Below are 5,945 nucleotides of genomic sequence, written 5' to 3'. Positions count from 1 at the left end.
ACAGCTGACATTTTTAGCAATTTGCAGAATGCAGATGCCCGCCCCACCCCCAGGCTTTTTAATATTCTTCTGGCTATGGATGGAGATTCAGATGCATGGTGTCCCCTGCTTTTTGCTCTCTCGGGATGTCCTCTCCCCTGAATCATGTGATCAAGCCCTAAACTCCTGTCCACAGAGGACAATCAGAATGACACCTTTAGTGTTTGTGCCTGATTTTATGGCCTCATGATCTTGTGCCCTTTGGAGTTCAAAGGTCGCATCAGGCAGCAGGCAGGGAGGTTTTTGATGTAACCTCTGAACCTCAGAAAACAAAAGGACAGAGGCCCACAGCGACAATCCATCTAAAAATGGTCATATAAAAAATGCAACTCAATCAGCCCAGAGCATGCAAATCATCAAACATTTTTATGGAGCGCCCTGCTAAATCCAAACTTACAGCCAGAAGAAGGGACACAAACCCCATGATCCCAATACATAAATCAGAGCTCGAGGAAAGCACAGCGATGAGTTTACAATCGGCTCAGAATGGAAGGATTTGCAAGATGTGATTTATACATTGGTTTCCTCCCCTCCTCCCCCCTGCCCCTGTCCACACACAAGCACACACACTCACACACACACTGGTCAATACCACGCCATCATTTGAAAAATCAAGCATTTTCCCCTCCAAAGGTTTGCCCAGTGGCTGAGGCTGCCACGGACAGATACGTGAGGCCTATCAAAGGCCTAGTGCTTTCCCTGTGGTCACTAGAACCATCCTCAGAGGCAGGCTGGAAGTCCGGGAGCAGGCAGCTGAGAAAAAAGATGAGGACTTGTCAAATAGGTGAAAGGTTGGCCCCACAAAGCAGGTCACATCCTGCAGAACAGATGTCACCTCTCCTACTGCACAGATTGCCCCTCAACCGTCCTTAATACCTGGCACACATGCCCCCGGCCAGAGGACAGGCTAATTTCTGATTTAATTAGAAATACTATTTAAATTGTTAGGGAGCTGGATAAGAGATGCTCTCTTTTTTCATGACTATTGAAGTTTTAATTCTTTTTTTAATTTCTTTTTATTTTTAAGTATTATTTCTTTAAAACACACACACACACACACACACACACACACACACACACGTAAGTGCCCTGGCCAATGTGGCTCAGTTGGCTGGTGTAGCTCCCATGCACCAAAAGGTCATCAGCTCAATTCCGGGTCAAGGCACTTGCCAGGGTTGCTGGCTCGATCCCCAGTAAGGGGCATGCAGGAGTCAGCCAATCAGTGTTTTTCTCTCTCATCGATGTTTCTCGCTCCCTCTCCCTTTCTCTCTATTTCAAATCAATAAAAACCTATCCTCAGGTGAGGATTTTAAAAAACAAAGTGAGAATTGGCACAGCCTCCGAGTGTCCTGCATAGGGTACAAGGTCACTGTGGCTGAAAAGGCTGGGAGTCCGTTTGTGAGATCAGTGCCTCTTTATACATCCAGAGATGCTCAGAGCGGTGGCACCACCAGAGGTCACACGGCTGGTTGGGACTGGTCAGGACCGAGACCCAGGTTTCTCCATTCCCAGCCATAATAATGGCTACACACTCAGCGACTGCTCTGGTCCAGAGCATTTGCTTTTTACCTGTCATGTCGGTTCATCTTTACAATAAGTTGTGGGTAGACGCCACCCTCCTAATGTCACAGGTGGTACACTGGGAACCAGGATTGGCTCCAGGTTCTGTCGGATTCCAGGCCTGTGCTTAGAACCACCACCTCAGCCCTGAGACCCATGTCTATGCTCTGATCACACAATGCTGCCTCATAAGCGAGAGATGTGAGCCTACCAGACCCTAAGGAGTGTGTGGAGTGGCTTCTAAAAAAGGAAAAAAGGTTTGTGTAGGGGTTGGATGATGCACCCCACTCCCAAATATGTCCACATCCTAACCTCCAGGACCTGGGGATGTGACCAATTTTGGGAAAAGGGTCTTTGTAGATATAATTAAGAATCTCAAGGGGAGATCATCCTGGATTTTCTGGGTGGGTCCTAAATCCAATGACAAGTGTCCTAATAAGAGATAGGAGAGGAAGAGGCGAGTAAGATGGAAGATGAGGAGGTCACTGAGAGCTGGGAGGAGGCAGCAGACAGCGGGCAGGAAATCCAAATCTCCTCTCAAAGTGCCCATTGTGATTCAGGACGATAGCCTTCCCACTGCTACCCACCTCCACCCACCACCCCCCCCCCCCACACACACACACACACACACAAATCAGCATCCTCAAGAGGCCCACCAGCAACGGTGTGGTCAGCAGCCCCAACTCCACCAGCAGGCCAGCCCTTCCTGTTAAGTCCCTAGCACAGCGGGAGGCAGAGTACGCAGAAGCCCGGAAGCGGATCCTGGGCAGCGCCAGCCAGGCCCGAGGAGGAACAAGAGAAACCCATCCTCGACAGGCCAACCAGGATCTCCCAACCCGAAGACAGCAGGCAGCCCAATAATGTGATCAGACAGCCTTTGGGTCCTGATGGGTCACAAGGCTTCAAACAGCGCAGATAAATGTGGGCAAGAAAGAATGCTGCCGCCGTCACCACCTCCTGGGTCGTCCGCCACGGGTAGCACTGCCGTGGCAGACAACTGGACTTGAGCAGAGGGAAGGACCTGATTAACTTGCACTGTGATCCCTTTTGCTCCTCCCACTGTGATCTTGAACCCCATGCACTGTGACCTTCCCCTTTTCCCCCTTCCCACTGTGATTGGCATCTCTACAAGGGCTGTCCCAAGTCAATGGAAAGGGAAAGGATGGGGGTTAGGGGACTTAAGAGAGTCAGACAGTGCCACTTGGCCACTTGGGGTAAAGCCAGTGCCAGCAATAACAGTTTATCATGCTCATTAATTTGGGATTTCAAAACAAATGAGAACTCCCATCCACCCACCCCCAAGTGCATGTCTTCGTCACTTAAAAGCAAGCGAAGAAAAAAAAAAGAGATAGGAGAGGAGAAGTCACAGATGCAGAAAAGCCCACGTAATGAAGGAGAGATGGGAGTGATGCTGCCACAAGCCATGGAACCTGGAGCCACCAGAAGCTGGAAGTGGTAGGGAAGAACCACCCCCAGAACCTTCAGAGAGAACATGGCCCTGCCAACACCTTGACGTTGGACTTCTGGCCTCCAGAATTGTGAAAGGATACATTTCCTTTATTTCTAAGCCACCTAGTAGGTGGCGATTTGTCCCAGCAGCCCTAAGAAACCAACACCTGGTGGAATGAGGAGTCATGTTCCTTTGGGATGGTGTGGGTCCAGGGGGAGCTGGCCCATCTGTCTGCCACATCACCTACCCTTTTGCCTGAGGCCGAAGCAGTAGGTTCTGTGAAACTGAAACCTCCACGCTTCTGGAAAGGATGACAGCATAAAGGCCACCTGCAAAGTTAGCACCAACCCCGAGCCCAGACCGCAACCCGCCATCTTCATGCTCTTTTACCATCGTAATCAAGCTTCCAGGGATTTGTTCTGGACTGTTATGCCATCTGCCTTTTGCCTTATCCCATTTCTTTCTCTTAGTAAGACTTGGTAAATGAAACCAGACGTGTTCTGGCCTGAAGTCAAAAACCAGGACTGACAAATGAGTAGGGCGGAGTGTGTGGGAGAAGGGCTCTTACCTTCAGTGAAGGTTTCCTTTAGGTCCCCATCCCTCCCAAATGTGTGTTAAATGTCATTAGACTTACAAAACTTCTGTTTCCATGGAAATGTTTAGAAACATGCCTCTTACATGAAGCATGGTCCATGGTACGCATTCCTGTTGAACTCTTGGGTTATGAGACGAAGGACAGAGGAGCTGGCCTTCCTTACAAGACGGCTCTGGGGCAGCTCACACCAATGATGTGACTGAATGCTCCTCCTCACTTCACTGCTGATGGACTGAACCATCCTTCCCTGTACCTACTCTTCTCGTCTATAAATTGGAAGGCCACCTACCCTAGGTGAAGGCAGGTTAACAAAGGAATGACAGTCTGCTTCTTAAGCTGTGTGCTGTGGACACAGATGTTCTTTTATTGTCATCCTAGACTCTGTGTCCCAGTATTTCCCAACCTTTTCCAGGTAGAACACAGGTCAGATCCTGCTTTGTTTATGCTGCCCCGAGGAGCCCTGCTCCGGGTGGCCAGATGTGAACTGCCCGGGATGTCAGGCCACCTCAGGCCACACCTAGACAACCCACAAATAAGCAACCAGCACAATGAAAAACCTGCCCAAGCCCAAGAGTCAGGAGGCTCTCTCTGCCTTATATATGTTATTTTTTGTGTCCATTCAATATTTAATAAGCCCAGTCATTTTTTAAATTGACTCTCAATCCTCAGAAGCAAATCTTGGAAATAATAAAAATATTTGAAGATACCTCCAAAGCAGATAAGAGGAGAGTAGAGGTTTTCAAAAATAAAAGCTTATACTAAGATTTTTGACAAAATGAAATCACCATAATGAAAATTCTCTGGGATTCTGCTTGGATGGTGCTGAGAATTAGCCACCTCTCCTTGGACACGACGGGAAATCCTTGCGGAAATGTAGTTTCAGGACTATGTATATAAAAGCCCAACTTTCCTCCACTTTCAGAATAAAGGCTCCTTTCCTCCAGCCTCCAACTGCCCCCACCTTCAGGGGCACACATGTGGGTGCCCACAGGCGAGCACACGCACAATGAACCAAGAAAGGAAGTAATGAGAGCCCACTAATGGATTGGCTTAAGTATAGAACAACATCCCATCACTGTCCTAGAAAATAATCAATCAAGCACTTAATTTTAAACATAAAAGTAAGCTGCCAGGAGACTGTTAATAGATAACCAAATAAATTAACAATTGTAGGTGGGATTTGAAACCAGGTTGGGCGGCCTCTCCACTGAGCTCTGAGCCCATGCGCATAAAGGGTCCCCAGCTTGGCACTTGATCTCACACTGTTTCAAAGTGGGAAATCTTCTTTTAGCCAATATCCCTTCTCAGCAGGCTTGTCACTTCAGGGAATTGTCCTCTGTGCGTCTTCCATAAATTTTATAACACTACTACTTTAAAATATTGATGGGCAACTTGGCCTTGGCCCAGGCCTGCAGTGGATTACTGTGGACATGAAAACCTTCAGGAGCGTAGAAGCAGGAAGAAACACATTCCCCGCTGACCTTTCTTAAAGGGACAATTGTGCAAATGTAGTGGTCACCTGAGCTGGAGGCCTGCCTGGCTCTGATGGACAGCTCTGCCCTCTGGGAGCCGGCTCGGAGCCACGCAGGGGCAGGGGAACGTGGGGGACACACAGGCAAGTAAATGCTCAGGTACCTGCAGACCCATAAAGAGTAAGTGAAATCCACACATAATCCCCCCGACTGTTTTCACCTGAAACTCAACTTTCTCCCAACATTCAAACTCTGCAAAGTTATTGATGAATCAGGATTGACAACTTTATAGTCTGGCTCTCCTCCCTCTACCCATGACCCACTTAGGGCAAGTGACCAAAAGTAAACAGCAACAAGGAACATAAAAGGCAGGACCGGAGAATTGATCCCTGGTTCCTAGAGGCTCTGTGAGAGCTCTGAACTTCTACTATCACATCCATTCTGCCACCGCACTTGCTTCATAATACTCCCCGAAAAAACAACACATAAAGTTCCAGCACCTCCAATAAAGTCACCGCTGAGAGGAGTATAGCAATAGTCTGCTAACCAGTGAATAACACAAGTAATACTGCACCTTTAACACACACACACACACACACACACACACGGAAGCACTGTACTACATGAATTATGCATGTGATCTCATATAATCCTTATTTTTAAAATCTGCAAAAATATCCTTTGATCCAGAAAATCCACTTCTAAAAATGTTTCCTATGGAAATGATGGGAGATAAGTTCAAAGATTTTTTTAAATATATTTTTTATTGATTTCAGAGAGAGGAAGGGAGAAGGACAGAGAGAGAGAAATATTAATGATGGGAGAGAAT

General features: G+C 47.6%; 1 pseudogene; it reads left to right on the top strand.

Annotated features, from left to right (window-relative positions):
- The first annotated feature begins 2,065 nt into the window (after nucleotides 1-2,065).
- LOC118663336 lies at nucleotides 2,066-2,926 on the top strand (annotated as a pseudogene).
- The last annotated feature ends 3,019 nt before the right edge of the window (nucleotides 2,927-5,945 follow it).

Source organism: Myotis myotis, unplaced genomic scaffold (assembly GCF_014108235.1).
Source record: "Myotis myotis isolate mMyoMyo1 unplaced genomic scaffold, mMyoMyo1.p scaffold_m19_p_9, whole genome shotgun sequence".
Lineage (NCBI taxonomy): Eukaryota > Metazoa > Chordata > Mammalia > Chiroptera > Vespertilionidae > Myotis > Myotis myotis.
This window is presented reverse-complemented; position numbering and strand designations above follow the sequence as displayed.